Raw genomic sequence first — 25,065 nt, 5'->3', positions numbered from 1 at the left:
AGCCACAAATGATTTAAAGAAATCGTGCCGACGACGGGTATTATAGTTAGCCCAGAATATCTCCTTCAGTGAAACTACGCTACAAAAGTGTTACCATTTTAAGTATTTCTCCCTCTCTCTGCAAGAAAATTTTCTGAACGATCCGCGAGAGGCAAAAACCGCGGATCTTTCCGAAATGGCCGAAACGTCGATTTCATTAAAGACATATAAAAAAAACTTTTCCAAATATTATTTTTTTAAATTTTCGCTTTACAAGCCTCTCAGATACTCATCCGGAAGTTAATCATGTTGTTCCAGATCGTCAAACATATCATTGGCGTCAGCAGTATGTTTCCATATTCATTAGTTGTGGACAATGTGATACTCTGAAGTCCAGCCATTCAATTCAGAGGTTACGCCGGACACGCCGCCGCCGCCGCCGGTATATAATAGAGCCTACGCAGCCGCCGCCGTTTAGTGACCCGCGTAAACCTCTAATGTACATATGTGCTATTAATACTTTTTAGTACTTAATTCTATATGCTGAATTACCTTCACGCTTTTATTCAGATAAACAATTAAAATAAATGACTAGCATAGGGGCAAAAAAAATCTATGTGATATGGGAAAATTATATAAGGCGCTTCATATCGCATGGGCTTGTATCAATGGATGATGTGATGAGTATTTCCCAACTTCGATTTTTTAGTTAGACTGCCATATTGGGCCTAACGAGGTTATCTTCATTTTCGTACTTAGCTTCCCATCGGTAATTAAATGACTACATCTACCATGTAATTTTTTTTAGACTTAGAGCCATCTTTAGGGTGTCATCTCGAAACGGAATTACGAATGAAAGATAAACGTGAAATCTAAAGACTAATAATCTAGATCCTGTGTATGGGACATACATATGTGAACGCCTAGATTAACTATTGCGTATTTATTGTTAATGCATGTGTAGACGTGGTCTTACGTAGGTACCAAAACTTGTACTTCATGTAGCCCATGGAAGACCGGCAATCAGGCAAGTTGGGTATTGCCATTTTTAAACAGCAACTTAATTTTTTATTGTCTCAGTTGCTCATGACATTATATGTAGACAACACAGTAAAATAAATCACAAGTATACAGTTTATCTTGGTAAGCGTGACTGGGCCTATTCCTGAGATAAAACCAAAATGTGGACCAGGGTGATTCCGAAAGATGTTTTCGCAATATTCATAGGTATCAAATAGGATGATTAAGAAGAAGATCGAGAGGGAAAGGGAGAGTTATATAAAAATCCATAGGCTGAAAAAGGGAAAAGGAAAATATCAGATAGGAGTGGGAAATGGAAAAGGAGAGAAATACGGTAAGAGGAATTGAGGGTGAGAGGGAGGAAAAAAGTGGTAGTAGGAAGTAGTGGTAAAAATGGAGAGAGTGCGATGAAAAGATGGGAAGGAAAATAACCTAGAGAAGAAGGAGATGGGTAAATATAGTTGGAGCTTGGGGGAGAGGAATTAAGTGGGAGTAGAAGAGAGAAAAATCGAAAAAGTAGAATGGAGAAGATACGAAGAGGAAACCGGGGGAAGAAAAAGAGGCAAGAAGACATTTGTGTGCCTCTGTTTACTGAGAAAATAAATACGTCACAGGGAGAAAATTATCGGACAGGAGAACGTAGCCATTATCTATCTATATATATGTTATATGTATAGATGAATGCAATTTGAAACATTGTACCTGTGTTAGTGTCAAGTAAGAGAGGAAGAGGGAGTGGAACTGGCAGTGGGAGTGAGAATAGGAGTGGGTATGAGAGTAGGAACGGGAGTGGGAGTGTGAGTGGGAGCGGTAGTTGGAGTGGGAATGGGTTCCGGAGTGAGAGGAAGATTAATGGAATAACGTTTGGACAAGAATACGAAGAAAAATTGAAGATAAGGAAGAAGAGAATAGGATAGACAGTGCATAAAAAGGTCTGCCGGGTATTCTAATTTGTATGTTAATTTTTGGCGTTCGCGCATCTTTCATAAGAGTTCGTTTCTTCAATATCAATTACAGATAAAATTAAAATATTCATGACATCTTCACACAAGCACATAATACAAAAAACGCAAATTGATTTGTACTGATGTAATCAACTCATTCAGCGCCCACCGTGGCGTGATGGTAGCTTGCTCCGCCTACCACACCGAATGCACTGGGTTCACACCCCGGGCAAAGCAACATCAAAATTTTAGAAATAAGGTTTTCCAATTAGAATAAAATTTTTCTAAGCGGGTTCGTCCCTCGGCAGTGTTTGGCAAGCACTCCGAGTGTATTTTTGCCATGAAAAGGTCTCAGTGAAAACTCATCTGCCTCGCAGATGTCGTTCGGAGTCGGCATAAAACAAGTAGGTCCCGTCCCGCCAATTTGTAGGAAAAATTAAAAAGGAGAACGGCGCAAATTGGAAGAGAAGCTCGGCCTAAAATCTCTTCGGAGGTTATCGCGCCTTACATTTTATTTTTTTTATTTAATCAACTCATTCACTACCAAAATATTTGACTTGACTGTCTCCCAAAAAAGTTGCATCACTTTGAATAATTTCAACAGTTATAACACAATTTTTCTTTCCACTCTGACTTAAAATTTATAAAAATAAAAATAATATCACCAAAGATATTCAAAATTACAGCACAACTTTAATAACAGAACTCACGAACTCACACGTTTAGTGATTGCAGTTCACTCCGAATTGAAGTTGGAGAAATTATAACTTGGATAACAAGCAGCACAAATCACTTTCATCCGCGGCATTAAAAATTTAATGCTCAAAAGTAATGGTTCAGCCTAACTTAGAGCTCATAGCATAAGTTGATGTTCGTCCTGGTGGCCGTTGATTGCGATAAAAAACGAGAGAAGCGTGCGTGCGCATAACATCTACTGCCACAACACTGAGAGTGTGCATTAAATTGATGGGCCACAGTTCAACAGCGTTTTTTCGCTGTTTACTCGCCAACGGTCGATTAAAAAAGCAACACAGCTTTCCAACAATTTACGACGTCGACAACGGCGTTGACGGCGACAAGTCAACAAGCATTTTTCTGACCATTCAACCGTCTAGCTGCACGACATTCAAATATTTACGCGCGCCTTGAAATATACCCACACACACACATAACACACACCAACGGAGATAGATTTCATATAAACATACATAAATATGCGGTGTTTGGATTAAGTTTTTTTTATTTATAATGAAAATTGTAAACTTATATCTAGAAAAAATTACATTTGTATAAATTTTATTTTTTCGCACTGTATTACATAAATATATATAAATAAGCATGCGACAGAGCTGGGCAAAATGCATTTCTTTTTTATGAATTTAAATGAATGAAAAGTTTCAACGCATGGTATTGTTGCTCTTTTCTTTATCATTGGGTACTATTTTTCCCATCTTTTTTTTATGACCAAGAGCGTATAATTTTATTTTTTTTTATACGGAGGAAAATCTGAGAGCCCTTCCGAAAAAATACAATTTATGAGAAGCTTTTTATATGCACTTTCCCAGACTAAAATGGATTGGGCTACAAATATTCAAAAAAATTCAGAAAACTCCAAATAAAAAGTGCAAAATTAGTTTGGAAACAGTGGGCAGAACGCGCGGGGGTAACAGCAGCACTTAGGTCGAGTGCAAGGGAGACTCTAAATTTTATTTGCAACCAGCTTCCATTGAAGCTCCACATACACCTGACAGCTAGTATCCTAAAAATGCCCCCCAGCGTGGATGCGACAAAAGGTTACATTGAACTTTGGCAAGAATTTCACTGTGAGGTTTCACTCAAGAACAGATTGATTAGTCGACAAAGTTTACAAAGAGGGCGTAACCTCACTCTACACTGACAGGTCCAAAATGGTTTGCTATGTTGGTGCGAACAGCTCGTAAAATCCATCGGTCTTCCCAACTCAGCTAGTACCTTGCAAGCATAGATACTAGGTATAGAAGCGATCTGTCTTCCTGTAAGAGAATAGGCTAAGCGACGGTGAGATACACATTTACTGGGACGGCCATGTAGTGCTCAAAACATTAGATTGACAAATATACATATTCTCTAAGGCTGTCGAAAACTGTAAGAGAGCGTGCAGCAAACCTTGCACTCACTTGGGTACCCCCCGGATACACAAATATTAGAGCTGCCAAATTACAGCTTGCAAAACTTTTAAATTACCTTCTTTTAAAAGTGGGCGGCGCCATGCCCATTGTCCAAAATTTTACTAATTTCTTATTCTGCGTCATAAGGTCAACGCACCTACCAAGTTTCATTGCTTTATCCGTCTTTGGTAATGAATTATCGCACCTTTTTCGGTTTTTCGAAATTTTCGATTTCGAGAAAGTGCGCGTGGTTATAGTCCGTTTTCGTTCATTTTCAATAGCGATCTAAGATGAGTGCCCAGGAACTTACATACCAAATTTCATTAAGATACTTCAAAATTTACTCAAGTTATCGTGTTCACGGACAGACGGACGGACGGACATGGCTAAATAAATTTCTTTTTTCGGCCAGATCATTTTGATATATAGAACTCTATATCTATTTCGATTAGTTTATGCGAACAAAATTTGTACAATTTCGTGGTGGCCACGGCGCGCACCCACGGAATTGTAAAAGATTGAGTTTAGGCGAAAAAGGGAAGCAAATAAACACAGCGAAAGGATTTCGTGTTAATTCAGTATAATATGATAGTCTTTTATTATAATGTTTTGAAAGGAAAACAACAAGTGTTAAGGAATAGCTTGAAAAATGTTGTGAAAAATTAAAAGTATTGGAAAATTATTAGCACTTACGTGACGTATGTTGGCAGGATGCTTTCACTTCGACGGCTGGATCAAAAGAGGCCGCGGGCTTGGCAGAGAAAAGCCATGAGCCCACTATACAGCCACTTTCGTTGAGTTTCCCCGCCGAAAGTTCCTATATAGCCGGTCCATAGCAGTAAAGTAAAAAAGTTTAAGATATATGTGCACAAACAATTGCAGCTTATACATATGAACGCATGTGCGTATTTGTGAACACACATTTATGAATGTGTTGGTTAATTAGGTAAATTGCTACGAGGGAGGGCCTGTGGCCTAAACAAAATTTATATACGCTGTGAGCTCTGCTCAGGTGAGTATAAAAATAAATGCTTGGCGCGCTTTACTTCCGAGGAGATTCAGGCGGGGCTTTTCTTCGAAACTTCGTCGTGCTTCTTTCGAATTTGTCCTACAAATTTGCAGGACGGGAGCTACAACTCTTCTGACTCCGAACAGCAGCTGTCAAACAAATAAATTTTAACTGAGAAGCTTTTTATGGCAGAATTAAACTCAACCACTGGCGGTGGCCGACCCGCTTAGAAAACCTTTTTTGTAGCTCATTCTGAATTCCACCTTTCTGTTACCTTCTATGCCCATATGACCGGGGCACTTCTAGCTGTTGTACTATGCGAGTTTATCGCCTCAACCACCGCTTGGTTTTAAATACAAAAGTTTATGCTACTGCAGTTTGTGTAGTTTTCTTCCAGTTCTCGACTGTTTTGGTCACGGCCTTGTCTCTCGCCATTAAGCAGGTGAGCAGATCATCAGTATATATTTCCCGTTAGAATTTGGTGCGGTGTTGAAAACAGCTGTCATCTATCGAATTGTCCGATAGAATATTCGTGCGGTACTACTTTCGTCCAGATGTCTGTCTCTCTTTTCTCTGTTTGCATTTAATAAAACACGAATACATGTTTCCCTAGCTCTGATAAATATATATAAAAAAAGAAATGTATACGTAAATTTGTAAATTTTATTTATTATAACAGCTGAGCTTACGCGAAAGTCGGTTTATGTCGCCAGCTTTTATATATACACATCTGTATATATGTACATCTGTAGTTGAATTGATTGTACCCGCTTGTTATACTCAGTTGAGCAGAGCTCACAGAGTATATTAACTTTGATTGGATAACGGTTGGTTGTACAGGTATAAAGGAATCGAGATAGATATAGACTTCCATATATCAAAATCATCAGTATCGAAAAAAAATTTTATTGAGCCATGTTCGTCCGCCCGTCCGTCCGTTAACACGATAACTTGAGTAAATTCTGAGGTATCTTGACGAAATTTGGTATGTGTGTTCCTGGGCACTCATCCCAGATCGCCATTTAAAATGAACGATATCGGACTATAACCACGCCCACTTTTTCGATGTCGAAAATTTCGAAAAATCGAAAAAGTGCGATAATTCATTACCAAAGGCGGATAAAGCGATGAAACTTGGTACGTGGGTTGAACTTATGACGCAGAATAGAAAATAAGTAAAATTTTGGACAATGGGCGTGGCACCGCCCACTTTTAAAAGAAGGTAATTTAGAAGTTTTTCAAGCTGTAATTTGGCAGTCGTTGAAGATATCATGATGAAATTTGGCAGGAACGTTATCTGTATTACTATATGTATCCTTAATAAAAATTAGCAAAATCGGAGAACGACCACGCCCACTTAAAAAAAAAATATTTTTAAAGTGAAATTTTTACAAAAAATTTAATATCTTTACAGTATATAAGTAAATTATGTCAACATTCAACTCCAGTAATAATATGGTGCAACAAAATACAAAAACAAAAGAAAATTTCAAAATGGGCGTGGCTCCGCCCTTTTTCATTTGATTTGTCTAGGATACATTTAATGCCATAAGTCGAACAAATATTTACCAATCCTTGTGAAATTTGGTAGGCGCTTAGAATCTAGGACAATAACTGTTTTCTGTAAAAAAAGGCGAAATCGGTTAAAGCCACGCCCAGTTTTTATACACAGTAGATCGTCTGTCCTTCCGCTCGGCCGTTAACACGATAACTTGAGCAAAAATTGATATATCTTTACTAAACTCAGTTCACGTACTTATCTGAACACACTTTGTATTCGTATAAAAAATGGCCGAAATCCGACTATGACCACGCCCACTTTTTCGATTTCGAAAAATACGAAAAATGAAAAAAATGCCATAATTCTATACCAAATACGAAAAAAGGGATGAAACATGGTAATTGCATTGGTTTATTGACGCAAAATATAACTTTAGAAAAAAACTTTGTAAAATGGGTGACACCTACCATATTAAGTAGAAGAAAATGAAAAAGTTCTGCAGGGCGAAATCGAAAGCCCTTAGAATCATGGCAGTAATACTGTTCGTGGTATTACATATATAAATAAATTAGCGGTACCCGACAAATTATGTTCTGGGTCACCCTGGTCCACATTTTGGTCGAAATCTCGAAAACGCCTTCACATATACAACTACCACAACTCCCTTTTAAAATTCTTATTAATACCTTTAATTTGACACCCATATTGTACAAACACATTATAGCGTCACCCCTGGTCCCCCTTTATGACGATATATCGAAATATAGAACTAAGGTCCACTCCCTTTTAAAATACTCATTATCACCTTTCGTTTGATACTCATAATGTACAAACGCATTCTAGAGTCAACCCTGGTCCACCTTTATAACGATATCCCGAAAAGGCGTCCACCTATAGAACTAAGGCCCAATCCCTTTTAAAATACTCATTAACACCTTTCATTTGATACCCATATCGTACAAACAAATTCTAGAGTCACCCCTGGTCCACCTTTATGGCGATATCTCCGAAAGGCGTCCACCTATAGAACTAAGGCCCAGTCCCTTTTAAAATACTCATTAACACCTTTCATTTGATACCCATATCGTACAAACAAATTCTAGAGTCACCACTGGTCCACCTTTATATCGATATTTCGAAAAGCCGTCCACCCATAGAACTAAGGCCCACTCCCTTTTAAAATACTCATTAACACCTTTCATTTGATACCCATATCGTATAAACAAATTCTAGAGTCACCCCTGGTCCACCTTTATGGCGATATCTCGAAAAGCCGTCCGCCTATAGAATTATGGCCCACTCCCTTTTAAAATACTCATTAACACCTTTCATTTGATACCCATATCGTACAAACAAATTCTAGAGTCACCCCTGATCCCCCTTTATGGCGATATCTCGAAAATGCGTCCACCTATAGAGCTAAGGCCCACTCCCTTTTAAAATACTCATTAACACCTTTCATTTGATACCCATAGCGTACAAACAAATTCTAGTGTGACCCCTGGTTCACCTTTGTGGCGATATCTCTAAAAGGCGTCCACCCATAGAACTAAGGCCCACTCCCTTTTAAAATACTCATTAACACCTTTCATTTGATACCCATATCATTCAAACACATTCTAGAGTCACCCCTGGTCCACCTTTATGGCGATATGTCGAAAATGCGTCCCCCTATAGAACTAAGGCCAACTCCCTTTTAAAATACTCATAAGCACCTTTCATTTGATACCCATATCGTACAAACAAATTCTAGAGTCACCCCTGGTCCACCTTTATGGCGATATCTCGAAAAGCCGTCCGCCTATAGAATTAAGGCCCACTCCCTTTTAAAATACTCATTAACACCTTTCATTTGATACCCATATCGTACAAACAAATTCTAGAGTCACCCCTGGTCCACCTTTATGGCGATATCTCGAAAATGCGTCCACCTATAGAGCTAAGGCCCACTCCCTTTTAAAATACTCATTAACACCTTTCATTTGATACCCATAGCGTACAAACAAATTCTAGTGTGACCCCTGGTCCACCTTTGTGGCGATATCTCTAAAAGGCGTCCACCTATAGAACTAAGGCCCACTCCCTTTTAAAATACTCATTAGCACCTTTCATTTGATACCCATATCGTACAAACAAATTCTAGAGTCACCCCTGGTCCACCTTTATGGCGATATCTCGAAAAGCCGTCCGCCTATAGAATTAAGGCCCACTCCCTTTTAAAATACTCATTAACACCTTTCATTTGATACCCATATCGTACAAACAAATTCTAGAGTCACCCCTGGTCCACCTTTATAACGATATCCCGAAAAGGCGTCCACCTATAGAGCTAAGGCCCACTCCCTTTTAAAATACTCATTAACACCTTTCATTTGATACCCATAGCGTACAAACAAATTCTAGTGTGAGCCCTGGTCCACCTTTGTGGCGATATCTCTAAAAGGTGTCCACCTATAGAACTAAGGCCCACTCCCTTTTAAAATACTCATTAGCACCTTTCATTTGATACCCATATCGTACAAACAAATTCTAGAGCCACCCATAGTCCACCTTTATGGCGATATCTCGAAAAGGCGTCCACCTATAGAACTGAGGCCAACGCGCTTTTAAAAACTCATTAAGACCTTTCTTTTCATACCCATATCGTACAAACAAATTCTAGAGTCACCCCTGGTCCACCTTTATGGCGATATCTCGAAAAGGCGTCCACCTATAGAACTAAGGCCCACGCCCTTTTAAAATATTCATTAACACCTTTCATTTGATACCCATATCGTACAAACAACACATTCCAGGGTTACCCTAGGTTCATTTTCCTAAATGGTGATTTTCCCTTATTTTGTCTCCATAGCTCTCAACTGAGTATGTAATGTTCGGTTACACCCGAACTTAGCCTGCCTTACTTGTTTTTATATGACAGCCTAACTCATCTCACATTCGCCATCCCGTCAATTCATATCAAAACAGAAGCCACTGGTCCATTCGCTTATTATCTAATTTAATTCAATGACATTTCAGTATAATAACATTTAAAGCATCGTAAATTGCAATTTATCCCGCACAAGCGAAGAAAATAGTGTAAACGAGGTTCTAAATATTACTACGATTTGCTCGAGCGTTAGCATGTAGCAGAGAGCTGCAAGAGTGCTAGTTTCATAGAACTTACACTCAAAGTATCATTAGTTTTCATTTATCCACACAAATTCCTTTTAAAGTCGGGTACTACTCATTTATAATTACTTGATGTGAAAACATATTTGCTCGCAGAAAAGCAAGCGTAATGTGTAAAGTATACGCGTAAGTGTATTCTTCATAAGTGGTATGCTACATGGAGAATAAACATATGTAGAATATAAACACAGGTGTAAAGTGACATATTGCTGTAAGGAGTAGAGTTGGTGTAGTCACTTCACGGTAGCGAAAAGGAAACGGAACCGAACCCAGCTAGCGTTTTATTATGTTTTTATGCGTTAACGGTTTCTTATCGATGAGCTATCGATTTGCTGTGGATTTGCCGGGTGGTTTGTTATCGATGAGTAATAGATTTGTTATCGAAAAGGTTATAAATTATCCATCGATAACAAAAGTTATTAATAAGCTATTGATCGATATCGACTTTTATCCAAATTTACCGATTTATTAACAGTAGTTTATCGAATGTTAAGTCATGGATTTACTATCGAAAAGCTATAAATTATTTATCGAAAATTTATCGTTAAGCTTTAAAAAAGTTTTCGGTTTGCTGGAGTAAAGTTATCAGTTTATCATCGGAGTGTATCCATTTTGGTATCGGCGTGCCATCGATTTGCTATCGATGTTTTATCGAAAAATTTGCGATTTGTTATCAAAAAGTTATCGATGTGATATTGAACAGTGATCGGTATATATATCGAAATGTTTCAATTCTGTTATCGACGGCCCATCGATTTGTTATGAAAGAGATATCGATAAAGCCTAACTATAAAATCGATGACTCACTTGTTATACGCCTATACCAAGCCGATAAGAAACCAATAAAATGCCGATGACTCGGCGATAATAATTCAATGTCGATAATAGTTGTTACAGTGGTTCAACTTCAACTCGTGTGTGAGCTCTAGTTAACTTAAAAACATTAGCTTTGTAGACATATACGTATAGTTATACATCAAACTTCACGTGTACTTGGTACTCACGCCTTTTTTATTAATTTGGTGTGGTATAGCTCCGAAGAGTTTGGGGTTAGCTCTTCTTCAAATATTTTGTTACTGAAAACTCGTTCGTTCTGTAACGGATTGCCCAAGATTGGAAGTTAAAGTTATATGAACATTTTGTTTATAAATAGATAACAATAAAAAAATCCCACACATTGTCATCGTCAGTTTTTATTTCTTATGTCAAAATTTGTTGTTGTAAAATGACAAATATTATGATGATTCTTGTAAGCTATCGACTTTTTTCTATGCTGTTCAACACGACTTGTCTTGTTGGTAATTTCGTCCCCTACATTCATTATTAATGTTAAAAGTTACATACTCATTTAATATTATAAAGTAGGGAACAGAAAAATAGCAGTATCATTTTTATCAAATGTTTTCAGTTAGATTAATCTTTTTTTTCGATATTTTAAGAAATTAATACGAATTTTGTATCTGAAACTATGCAAAGTAATCTCAAAAACGTTTTCGATAAAATTTGAAAATTGGAGTGAAATTTACGCAAATCCTTTACTTGGAGTCCGAATAAATTTTGAGTATGCAGGTTTGTAGCCCAATCAAATTTAGAACAACAAAAAAGAAGTTGTTGGTCTCCCAAAATTCGTTTTGATTTTTGACACTTTTATTTCGAAGGGTGTTTTAGGAAAAAATTTTTTTTTATAGAAGAAAATCCACATTTCAGAAAAAAATTGTCAAAAATCAATGCAAATTTTGAGAGACCTGTAACTTGTACTTTGTTAAACTAAAATTGATTCGGCTACAAAACTGCATACTCAAAAAAATTCCGATAACTCTGAGTTAGAAACTTTCGTAAAATTTTTTCGAAAACGTTTTTGAGATTGCATAGTTTCAGTTACAAAATTCAAAAGAGTTTTTTTCTTAAAATATCGAAAAAGATATTTAATTGAGGTTTTTTGAAAATATTGCCACCGCTATATTTATGCTCGCTTCTGTATTTGTTTTCTTAAATTGGCGGTCGTTTTTCATTTGTAATTATTTATTATTACAGTTCATTATCATTCGTTGTTGTTGCGGTGACTGCATTTTTGTGTGCAATTATGGCCAACGGCCGGAAAATATATCCATATATATTTGCAAGAGATGAATTTAATATGCGCAGAAAATCTCCGTAATTTATTGTACAACTACACATTAGAGACCGACCAAAATTAAACCTCTTTAGTTGAAGACAAAGCCACCCTAATGCATGCAGATTGCTAGATAAATACCTATTAAAAATCAAATTAAATCCACGTCCATTTTTATAAGAGTTTAAAATATTTGCCATCAAAATCTTCGGCCTACAGAGGCTATGTTTCACATCATCACTTATCATTAATTGGCGCTTAACCGACTAAGCTATTTTGGGCCATTTCGTAACAAGTCACGCCAGCGATCCCTTTTTGGCTATGACTGACGCCAATTGCGAGCACAAAAGAAGATGAAGTCTTCCTCCACTTGCCTCCCCAAAACTCCCCCTTTCTCTGCTTCCAAACTGCGGTATCGGCTGAAATACTATCTTTGCCATTCGCATAAGTTGACCTAGCACTATCGTAACAGATCATCATTATACTTGCTTCGATCAGCGTCGGCATAAAGGACTGGACCATAAATCTTCCGGAGAACTTTTCTCTCGAACACTACATCTCTTATTTTCTCGACACTGGTATGATGAGCGATATGTAGAGCGTAGTTTTTTTGGCACACCTGCTTTCCTGCTCAGAAAAATTGATAGTTATTTTGACAATAGGGTACTTCGCTTTGATACGGATGAGGGATCAAGAAAGCACAACATCGCCGGCGCTGTTCCTCAGGGTTCTGTTCTAGGGCCAACGCTATGGAATGCGATATATGATGGTATGCTACAAATCGACCTTCCCGGAGGCACGTAAATTATCGGCTATGTAGATGATATTGTAGTAGTAGCAGTGGCCAAGAAGCTGGATCTGCTCCAAGCATGACGTGGGAAGAATTAAAGGAACTAGCAATAACACAAAATTGGTGTTGGTAACCTCAAAGAGAACCGTGGATGGGTTAGTCCTTACCAAAGGAGACTATGAAATAAAGTCAAAGCCTTTCTCGAAATGCTTAGTAGTGAACATTGACTCAAAACTAACTTTTAAGGGGCACTTCAGGGAGGTAGGTGAGAAAAGGAGAGAGAGTATATAGAGATAGTGGAGCCCTAACGCGAATGATGCCCAAAATTAGCGGCCCAGGCGAAGCTACCCGTCAGATATTGTCCATCGTAACCAGCTCGATAATATTATATGCAGTACCAGTATGACACGGATCTAAAACGATCTAACAAACAGAGATACTAGCAGCCTACCGTTGTTGTTGTTGTATTAACGATAAAGACACTCCCGGAAGGTTTTGCAGAGTGTTATCGATGTTGATGGCCCTTTGCCGGATACAGATCCGGTACGTTCCAATAACAGAGCACCATAAAGGTACCACCATTTCGGGAACGATTAATATGGCCATACTAAACCTTCTAGGCCATCCCGTCCCCCACCCCCTAGTGCCGTGAGGAACTTGGGGTCCACAGAGCCTCGCCTGCTAAACATATGTATGATACATTCATATTTGTAACAGGATTCCCCTGGCGTAGGTGTGTTTGACAATTGGGTTGCGAAAGCTTTGAATCTATAAAGCGTGTATTGCGCTTATCAACCCCTTGAATCCCAGCAGCCTACCCTATTACTGCTATACGAATAGCATGTGCTTATCGGACGGTGTCCGATGACACGATTTACCTAACTAATGTTCGTCACATTGCGCTTTTTTTGTCATCTTCAGATGGTCGGCCGTTTTCAATGCCATACTGATCGGCCATTTCACTTTAACTGTAACCATCTGAAGATGACAAAAAAAGCGCAATGTGACGAACATTAGTTAGGTGGCAAGAAAGGTAGGAAAGAATCTAGGATAGGGCGCTGGACCTTCATTTTAGTTCGGAATATACTTGAATGAAGGAAACTACCACCTCACGCCGCTTCCCAAGGCAGTCGGTTCTATGTACCGGAGCGACTCGGGATTTTTCCCGACCAAGGACTGTCATTTCAGTGTAACTCCATTTAATTTGTTGCGTCCCTCCTACAAATTGTCATCCTCCCAACAGCTCCTTGCAGAGCGACTGCTCCATACTCTCTTGCTCCGGGAAGGTGTCGAACCCAATACGGGTCCGTCTCTTGACCCCGGTCCTGAGAAATGGTTTTGCTGCGTCTGCGGAAAATAATCTTTTTAGGACGGTCGTACTCTCGTCAGTGTCTCGTGCAAGGGATGGTTGCATCGGACATGTTGTTCTGGGCTGGATCGCAAAACCCGACGTCCTCGTAACTTTTATAAATCTTTTGTGGCTCCTTGCTGTTCACGCCCAAGGGCGTCTCGTAGTCTACGCCTTAGCGCCCCCCCCCCCCCCTACCTTCCAGCAGCCTAGCTGCTCAGCAAGCCATAAAAAGTACCCGATGCTGCTCTCGCCCCATGGCGCCACCAACTCATAAGGCCGCTCCCACTCATAACTACAATCTCCGTAGTAGAGTCGGTAGAAATGCCGAGTATCAGCCCCTGCTCCCGCGATTTCAAAGCCCATCACGATCTATGGCATTAAACTTGCAGGCAGACAGTAGGTGTGAGATGTTGGCGGATCAAATAGAAGAAATGACGTTCTGCACAATAAACGGAGACGCCCCAACATGTATGGTAGGAAGCTGTCACAGTTCGTAGGATATATCAATCGTGACCGCAGGACTCCTAAACTGCGTCAACTGGCAGCCGATGGTAACATTGGCATCCGACCACCTGCCTATATTTATTTCGCTCGAGCGAACCACCGACTTCATTGTCACAGAAAAACGCACTTTAATAAACTTTAAAAAAGGAAAGTGGGATGAATACAAATCCTTTACAGACAACCGATTTGCTACCCTCCCTATCCCCACTGATGCTCGCCAAGGGGAGCGTGCTTTCCGCAAATTCGGCCCCACTTTCCTGCGGAGGCCGCAAATAGAACGTGACCTTATAAGACAGCTCGATCCCGGCGACCCCCAAATAAAGGATACAAACCAACGCATCAGACAGCTTGTGGATGAACACAAGCGGGCGAAATGGGAGGAGCACCTAAGAGGTTGTAACCTCTCTGCCGGTGTAGGTAAGCTTTGGTCCACCGTAAAGTCCCTATCGAATCCGTCTAAGCACAATGACAAAATTTCCATCGCCTTTGGCGATAAAGTGCTGCCGGATGCGAAAAAATGCGCGAGCGCTTTTTGCCGACAATATATAATGCATTCTACGGTCGACAAAGTTCGACGGAGGGCCAACAGACACGCACATAAACATAAATTCAGCGCCTCACCAATTACCATCACCGCCAAAGAGGTTGAGGATGCCATCGGTCATGCTAAACCAACCAAAGTAGCACATGTCTTCAACCTGTCCCTTTCCATCTTTGCCATTCCCAAAAAATGGCTAATGGCCAAGGTGGTCCCGCTACTAAAGCCTGGAAAACCAACTAACATAGGAGATTCATATGAACCGATATCTCTCCAATCGCCAGTAGCCAAGACACTTGAAGCCATTTTGCTCCCCTATTTCAAAGCAAACTTACAACTAGTCTGTCATCAGCAAGGCTTTAGAAAACTTCATAGCACCACCACCGCGCTAAATGCCATTAGCACCCAGTGCTGTACTCATCTTTGAATATGCTGCGATGAGTTTGCACTTGACAGCGTTGATAGAGTACAAAAGATTTTTCTTAAATTTTGTCTTAGATCTCTACATTTCTTCGACCCGATCCCTCCCTACCGCTCCCGCCTACGGCTTATTAATTTGCACACCTTAGAAATTAGGACGATACTGTCTTTTTCTTTGATTTTTGGCGTTATTAATGGTGACATTGAATGTCCCTTCTTGCTGCGCTCTATTACCTATCTTAGACTTACGTCTATCAACTATGCGTGGAATGCCCTTATATTGCGTGAACTCGCGCACAAAGAGATATCTTCAATTATGCTTGGCTTTTCTTTTTCAAATCTTTTTCCCTAACTTCTTCACTCTGCTTTACAGTCAACTTAAAAAATGTGTTTTAGACAGTAAGACCCATTTCTTCCCCGTGCTGTGCTATATATTAGTTTTATTCCAGAATGGGCAATTGCCTGCGTATGCTGATGGTATTAGAGACTTTCCACACCGCGACCGTACTGAGATGAACGCGAGGTTGTCAATTTTGGCGGTTTCATGAAATTTACTTTTTTAAAGCTACGCATTGGCACAGTCCGAGCAAGTGTAATAGTAAGCGATAATTCCATAGTTAGCACCTCCTTATTGCCCCAAAAAGTCTGTTATCCTTATTTGGTTTCATTTTAGTAATGTAAGGTATGTTTGGCGATTCTCGGTATAGCGGCAGCTCAGGACGAGCTTTTCCGAAATATTTTCATTCTGCTGCTAAATTTGCAGCTTCGTAGACGACTACGAGTTAGTTGTGTCGGAACTGAGACTGCTGATTTTAGCCATAACACAACTTAAATTTAACCGTATCAGAAAGTATCAGTCTTTCTGAAATCCTTTCACATGGCTGGCTCTCCGACTGGCACATTACATCACAATGTTGATGTTGATGTCGATGTGAAATAGTTTAAGATTAGGAGAAATGTTTAAACTGTCATATTTTATCAAAAATCGGCTTCTTTATATAGGGTTATGGTGGAGCTGAGCTAAAAAAATGTTTCAAGATCAAACCTCGAATACTAAGTAAAAAAAGTAAGGGGTAAATTATGGGTCACGCAACGTGGCATTTTCGATAACTGCAATGATAGCAATCACTCATTCCAGGGGTGACAGTGAACTTTTTAGAACTTAACTCGTTAAATGTGAAACAGAGATATTTTTCGAATCCACTCACGGACCGCTTTCATCGTTTTCTTTGTAGGAAGATCGGTGAGATCGTCGTTTTCATCCACTTTTTTTCCATACTGCACCACTGAGGAATCTAATACCTGTCAAGTTTTTTTTCTGTTCAAATGAAGTTTAAAATCGAAGGCTCGCTTGACATCCTCGATTGCTCAAAAGCTTCGATGCCTTTATAACATCATACAAATTTATAAAAAAAACTCTGATCCATAATGTATTCCTACTGACATCCGACTGCGGGAGCAGAGGAGGGTTTGTAAGCCTAACTGTACTGAATTGGTAAAAGTGCGTTGCGGAAGATTTGATTTCTAAGGATAAAAAACTTGAAGGAAGATACGGACCTAAACAAAGTTTAGTGGTTGATATAATGAAAACAATAAGCACCAAAGATCCACGGATGTTTGGTGAAAGGAAATGTTTAATGAACTAGAAAGGGAGGCCTCAGGACAAACTGTTCTTGTAAAGAAGGGACCATATGCAAAAGCAAAAACAACAAGTAAGGCCGGGACTATCTTCGGTTGTGCCTCATACCTTTCATGAATAGAGCTGAGAAATCATGTTAGCCCACTCGTAACATCCGAATAATCGGGTGTATAAGAAATTTAATACAAAAAGAACCGATTTACAAAAGCGAATTTTTCAATAAATCTCAAATAAATAATAGATCGGTAATCCTCACACAAAGTTTCACGTTCCTTTTTGTCCTCATGAGATAGTTCTAACGGTTTTTGATTTATGATCAATAGTATTTGTAAAATTGATTTTATCACAAGTGGGTGGTATCACGCCCGTTTTCAAAAAGTTTTTCAAACTTTTACCAAGAGTCCCAATGTCAGTCCACACGTCAAATTTCAACATTCTAGGTGTATTATTTACTTAATATTCAGGTTTTTTTTTGTTTTCCAAAATGTTATATAGATAAAAAGTGGGCGTTGTTATCATCTGATTTCAACCATTTTCAATAAAAGTCTATTATGGGTCCCGTTAAGCCCGTATACCGAATTTGGTGAAGATATCTCAATATTTACTCAAGTTATCGTGTTAACGGACAGACAAAACCTACCGTATTTCACATTTTACAAACGTATTTCAGAAAACATCAAATATATTTCAGAAAACCGCGAATGTATTTCAGAAGATGGAAACAGTATTTCAGAATAAGCAAATGTATTTCAGAAAAGCTGAAATGTATTTGCAAATATCCCAAATATTTTCAGAAAACAAACGACACCTTTTCCAACTTTATTCCGGAAAAGAACAAATGTATTTCAGAAAAATCAACTGTACTTCTGTAAATTTTGAAAGATAAGAAATGTGTAAATGTAGTTCAGAAAACCACAAATGTATTTCAGAAAAGCTCAAATGTTTTTCGGAAAAAGTAAACTGTATTTCAGACTTTCCAAATATATTCCAGAAAATCTCAAATGTAATTCAGAAAATCCGAAATTTATTTCAGAAGCCTTTAAAAAGTATTTCAGAAACAGACAAATGTATTTCAGAAAAACTCAAATGTATTTCAGAAAGTCTCAGAAATTTTTTTTAAATTCCATGAAAAATTACATTCTGTTTTAAATAAGAAGTTAGTCAAGTTAGTACTAGAGTTCGCCCAGTGGTTGAAATTCAACCACATAAGCAGTTAAAATAATATATACAATTTTTATTGTTCATACTTAACGATCTTTACCTTAGTAAGAAAAAGAGTTATTTAAAAACGTTAAAATTTTTATTAATATTAATATATTGCTAAATTGAACAATTTCAATACTGAAAAAAACTTAAAAAACTATTACATAGTTCAAAACTAACTAAAATTTTAATTTATATTTATTTATTTATTCTAAGATGGCTTTAAAGTACTTTTTGGACGTCAAAAAAAAAAAAATAAAATAAAATAAAATAAAATAAAACGTAATGTTTTAAAATATTAGAAACTACAGCTATTTGTACCTAAGAAGCTATTTGTTCTTATAAAAAAGTAACATTGCAAACCAAAATTCTCAAAAATACTACGGCTAATCTGGTAAAAGAAAACATAAACATAGTTTGTTGTTACTAAAAAATGTTTAATGACTACGTACTTCTTTATATACAATATTTTTTGTAAACACTCTGTTGTCATTAAGTAAGTTTCCTTCTCCATTTTCATTTGAAATATAAAACTTTATGCTATCAAAAGAGCGAACTCTACTTGCTGCTACGTATAGTTGTCCATGGGCAAAAACTGGCCTTCTCAAAAGAGCGCCAATTTTCTCTATAGTCTGACCCTGGGACTTGTCAATGGTCATAGCAAATGCTGGTATTATGGGAAACTGCGTTCTTTGAAATTTAAATGGAAGAATCGACCCTGAAATAGGTAGATTTATTCGTGGATGTAAGATTCTTTTACCACGTGCTACTCCTGTTAAGACTTCGCAATCAAGGGTGTTGCGATGTAGGCATTTAACTCTCAATGGAAGGGAAATGAAAATAAAAGAAAGGAAAGGAAAGGAATCGGAAGGAAAGGAAATTAAAGGAAAGGAAAGGAAAGGAAAGGAAAGGAAAGGAAAGGAAAGGAAAAGAAAGTAAAGGAAAGGACAGGAAAGGAAAGGAAAGGAAAGGAAGGAAAATCAATGGAAGGGAAATGAAAATAAAAGAAATATAATTTGTCATTTTGATATAATAATAGGAACATTCGATGGGTAATATAATGAATATGTAATCGGGCGGGTCGATTTGTGGGGAGGCAAAAAAATCGCCCATTTCTCTGTGAAAATCATATTCTAGGGATCAAAATAAGAAACTTTGCCGAAGGAACTATACCTCTAAAACGAATTCTGATGTCCCCCCCCCCCCCCAGGTAGGGGTAAATTTTGAAAAACCCCACTTTGACCCATTTATAGTGCTCTAATCGAGTCCAAATGTATGACCGACCCCCACTAACTTTGGAGGCCCGACCCACCGATGCCAGTGGCACACCCCCTGGAACCCCTCTGGGGGTAAAGTGCATGTAAAGTGCAAAACTGGCGATTTTTGAAATGTTTGTATGGTGAACCCCCAGGGGGGGTTAATTAATTAACTTAATTAATTAAAACAAAATTACCTGTCCTAAAAGAAAATGTAACTAGGTTTGATTAAGACTAAACAAGTGAACACGTATTAGGTTAGAAGGGTATGTATATTGCTTTTTAATCCAAAACTACATCGAACTGCACACAATTTTTATACAACTTTAGATGTACGCAGAAAGCTCCGTTGACGTTGCAGATGGAGTTTGGGATATGTATACTATTCAGTGGATATCTTAAAAAAAAAAATTGGAATATTTTAAAAAATCGACTAGATTGATCAAATACCCCACCGTGCGCCGTTTGTAAACTTTGCAATTTTTCTCTAATATCAATTACAAAAACAATTGTATAAAGCAATATGAGCATGACGCGCTAATTAAATACAGATGATAACATTTATACAATAGTTAACAGCGGAAGTTATGCTAATAAAAAAGCAAGACTGTAAGAAAGACCTCGCTTAATGTTTTTCTTAATTGAAAAACCTTTTCTAAAATATTTTGATGACGCTATTACCAGGACTGAAACTCAACTGCTTCGGTGTTGTAGACGAGCACACTACCACCACACTACAGCGTCGGCCAATTATGAATGTGTTTAAGCACATATTTTCCGCTGCGTTTTGATCCCTTTATAAACGAAACATTTTTTGATCTTCTTTCTCTTTTGTAGCATTGACTCGGTGCTCTCAAATTCGAATAATGTTTCAAGTATATTGCCCAATAGGAACTTTCTTATGTGGTATTAAGTTTGTAGCTCATTGGGAAATTTCTTAAAAATTGATCGGAAAGATTCCATCGAATTCGTTACGATTTTCCTAAATAGCTAGATTCGTGCGACACCTATCCGAATTCTGACACACATATGTGTTAAGTTGGCATTGCCTGGTGCCGAGAGACTTTTTAATTTTTAGGCTCACCCGAAGTTACTTACAAAACGGATCCCAAGATTCCAAATCTTGTGTACATTTTCCAATTATCTCGGCGGCATCTAGCAGAAATTTGTTCTTCTTTTGTTAAAATATTTCAATGCCAATCTACTTAAAAATTTATCGCAAGTTTCCACATGCCCTGTATGGATTTTCTAAAGATATCTAAATATCTCGATACCTGGCCCTTTGTATCTTAAATATTTCATTATAATAGATCTTTAACATTTGCCTTAAGATTCAAATCTCTAGCTTTACGAGAAGCTAACTACAATCGATTTTATATTCGCTGACAAACTTGAAGCCGACCTAATATAAAGAGAGTCGTAATAAAAGGCTAAAAACTGACTTATTGGCTTAAGCCCGAGTTAAAGTTGGCATAGTCATAACGCCATAGTTATAACCATATTTTTACTTATAAATATCAAATCGACATCAACTATTGGTGCCTTAACCTAAAAATCGTGAAAATTTCATAAAAATTAAGAAAACGCAAAAAATTACAAACATATACTACAAAAAATGAGTCTCTTAGTCAAAACGTATTGAAAACAATATATAAAATCTACAAAAAGTTAATAAATTCTCCAACTCAAATATTTTTAGGTTATGGATATGGCGAAAAACCAAAACCCAATTGGTTGGCTATCATATGGTCATGGCTTCATCCTTACGGTATGACACCATTAATCGATTACATTGTTTTCCATCAGGTTGGTTCGATCAGCTGTTTCATCTGGTTATGGTTAAGTCAGCATTAACTGGCTCTTTAAGTATAACGTATAGTCTGCAACTATTCTTCGCCAATTTTTCCTGCCTACATAGAATAGAACCTGAAACGGCCTAATGTATATGTGTGTACACAAGTTGATTAAATTATCTTATTGTACGGTTAGCTGCGTACATTTTCAAGGGGCTACTGAAGAGCATACTTGACTGACGACTTATAAAGCAAGTGTGATGCTGTGATTGTGACCAGACAATAACCAAATTGCCGTACAAAGAAAGACAAGTGTCTGGTATAATTGAAAGGCCGTTCACGTATGAAATGGCCAGTTCTTGAAAAGATGACACTTAAAATTTTGTTGGCGAAGATTTGTGCATACAGTCGTGGATATAAGTTGCTTTATTAAACTATCATAATTAAGTCGATATATATATTCTTCTGATTTGTTTAAGCCACTTACAGTCCAATAACAGACCGCATGGGCACTGTTTTATACCTCAGCTACTTGAGATATACTTCTCGCACTTCTGACTCAAAGCCTCATTCTTTATCTCATCACAGCGGGACAAACGTACAAAAAATGTGTAACCATGGCATCCTCCGTAAGGAATGGTGGTAAAGTTGCAAAATTTACTCGGAATTAAGTATTCGACCAGACTGGGAAAATGGAACTTTAACTTAGCAACGCCTTAAGTCCATTATGTCATACTTATTTTATTATTTTAAGTCCATGAGCTTGCTATAGCCTTTGCTAAACTTCAACAGCTCTTGCCTATTATTAGTATATTTGAACTAAGCCAAGCTTTATCCAGAAAGCTCATCCCCTGGTATATATATCGATGCGCAGAATTTTTAACCTACATATTCCATACACGGCTTATCTAAGCTCGATGTTTTCGTTGTTAGTCCAAGAGCTTTAAGAGCGACCTGTCTATCTTAGAAGATGGTTTGTGAAGCATGTCCACGGAATCTGGAGACTTATAGTTAAAGAAGAAAACGAAAGTGTGAGAATATCCTCGCTCCCTCGTGTTCTGGTCTTCCCTTTTCGTCTTAGCAAAAGTTGTAGAAAAGTTTTCGTATTGAAGAACAACACTTTTTCTCTACATTCATTGCAAGCACATTGAGCACAGTAAGACTGCTTTGCTCTAGCCCCTGTAGTTAGGCTCCAGCTTAGTTCTGTCTGAAGAAGGAAACAAAACTTTCAATTTACTTTGATGATAGAACCCATAATAAGACTAAACCAAAATCGGATGGAAACTGAAAATAATATTCAAAAATTCTACATTAAATGAAACGAAACCGAATTTGAACGAAATATATTTTAAAGAACGGACCCAAATTTGATTAGTTTTGAAGGAACAAACTGAAACTGAAATAAAATTTTATGAACGAAACCACGACCGGGATAAAAACGAAACCTACAGAAGTTTCGAAGATTATTATAAAGAAGGAAACCGAAACAAAACCAGAACGAACCTGAAATTGAAAATAATTTTGAAAATTGGATCAAAAACCGAAACTATTTTTGAAGAACTAACGAAAAAATTTAAATTAAATTTTATGATCGAAGCTGCAACTAACATTAGTTTCGAAAGCAGCACCCGAATATAAAATTGGTTTTTAAAATGAGAATCGCAGTCGAAACTAAATCAAGTCTAAAACCGATCTTTGTACGAATCCGAAATTTATATAAGTTTTTAAGAAGGAGATCGGAATAGGACGAATTTGGAACGGGAACAAATACAGAACAGAATGAAACTGAAACGAGACTTACAGGAGTAAACCTTCAATTGCAGGGAAATCGAAACTGGAACTGAAACACGAACTTAACCGAAAATAGAGACAAACTCGGAATGAAATCAAATCCATAACGAAGCGGTAAGAGATAATAAGAAATGTTCAAGAACAAAACCAAATTTGGAACGCAAAATTCACGAAACTGAAGGTGCCATTCGGAGCCGGCATAAAGCATGTAGGTCCCGTCCAGCCAAGTTGTAAGAAAAAGTAAATAAAAGCACGATGCAAATTGGCAGAGAAGCTTGCTCCAAATCTATCTAAAAGGTATAAAAGAAAGTACAAGAATTATCTGTCCGACAGTACACGTTGAGGGTTAAAGAAAACATGTCCGACACTATCCGTTCAGGCATAAAGAGGTGCAATTATTCCTTCCATAGGACATGTTCAAACGAAAAGGAATCACTCCAACCCATATAAAGGAATCAAAGTTCGCAATAGTCGCATACTTCTTTTCGACTCATCCCGTATAGTAGACTAATCACATCTTTGATGTGTCACAACTCCACATTTGAAAGAATGTCGTCTTGAAGAAACTTCGTATAAACAACATTATCTATCTCTCTCAGTTTGTCATTTCTATACAAAAGAAAGTAATTGAAGACTAACAAAACAACAACAATAGCAACAGGTTTGACTGCAATATTTTGCGATGCTAAAATAAATTGTTGTTGAACTCTTATGAATTGCACGTATGTATGTATGTATACATTGATTATATTATAAATAAAGTAAGAAAATAAAGTACCAAATAATTTCAAAAGCTTTTTAGAAAGGCGAAAGTTGAAAGTAAGTAATTGTCATACATTTCGTTTAGAACATTTATAGACAATTCGACAATGAAGCGATTTTATTTTTACAACTGTAATTTTTCACCATAAATAAAGTCATGAAAATTACTATGACCCAGTTTAAGTAAAAAAAACTTATTTATATTTATGTATGTGGGTGTAAACAACATTTATTTTGTAAACTAATTCTTCTTCCCCTCTCAGCATTAGTGAAAACAAGTAAGGAAGGTTAAGTTTGGACGTAACCGAACATTACATACTCAGTTGAGAGCTATGGTGACAACATAAGGGAAAATAACCATGTAGGAAAATGAAACGAGGGTAACCCTGGAATGTGTTTGTATGACATGTGTATCAAATGAAAGGTATTAAAGAGTATTTTATGAGGGAGTAGGCCATATTTCTATAGGTGGACGCCATTTAGGGATATCGCCATAAAGGTGGATCAGGGTTGACTCTAGAATTTGTTTGTACGATATGGATATCAAAGTAAAGGTATTAATGAGGGTTTTAAAAGGGAGTGGTGGTAGTTGTATAGGTGGTCGCCTTTTCGAGATATCGCCATAAAGGCGGACCAGGGGTGACTCTAGAATGCGTTTGTACAATATGGGTATCAAATGAAAGGTGTTAATGAGTATTTTAAAAGGGAGTGGGCCTTAGTTCAATAGGTGAACGCCTTATCTAGATATCGCCATAAAGGTGGACCAGGGGTGACTCTAGACTTTGTTTGTACGATATGGGTATCAAATTAAAGGGACTAATGAGGGTTATAAAAGGGAGTGGTGGTAGTTGTATATGTGAAGGCGTTTTCCAGATATCGACCAAAATGTGGACCAGGATGACCCAGAACATCATCTGTTGGATACCGCTAATTTATTTATATATGTAATACCATGATCAGTATTCCTGCCAAGATTTCAAGGGTTTTTTATTTCGCCCTGCAGACCTTTCTCATTTTCTTCTACTTAATATGGTAGGTGTCACACCCATTTTACAAAGTTTTTTTCTAAAGTTATATTTTGCGTCAGTAAACCAATCCAGTTTCCATTTTTTGTATTTTGTATAGAACTACGGC

The 25,065-nt window shown here is 37.6% G+C and overlaps 1 protein-coding gene across 3 annotated transcripts in view; it reads right to left on the bottom strand.

Annotated features, from left to right (window-relative positions):
- The window catches only part of Tsp5D (Tetraspanin 5D), a 100,926-nt gene that overhangs the window by 52,122 nt on the left and 23,739 nt on the right, over positions 1–25,065 (bottom strand). The window contains exon 1 of one of the 3 annotated variants that reach the window (XM_067782844.1): positions 4,784–4,802. The exons of 1 other annotated variant lie outside the window; for it this stretch is intronic. The gene's annotated coding sequence lies outside the window, so the exon portion shown is untranslated. Of the gene's footprint in view, positions 1–2,661; positions 2,952–4,783; positions 4,803–25,065 lie in introns of those variants that run through there. One more of the 3 variants, XM_067782843.1, reaches the window with a different exon arrangement.

This window comes from Eurosta solidaginis, chromosome 4, assembly GCF_040869045.1.
Source record: "Eurosta solidaginis isolate ZX-2024a chromosome 4, ASM4086904v1, whole genome shotgun sequence".
Classification (NCBI taxonomy): domain Eukaryota; kingdom Metazoa; phylum Arthropoda; class Insecta; order Diptera; family Tephritidae; genus Eurosta; species Eurosta solidaginis.
This window is presented reverse-complemented; position numbering and strand designations above follow the sequence as displayed.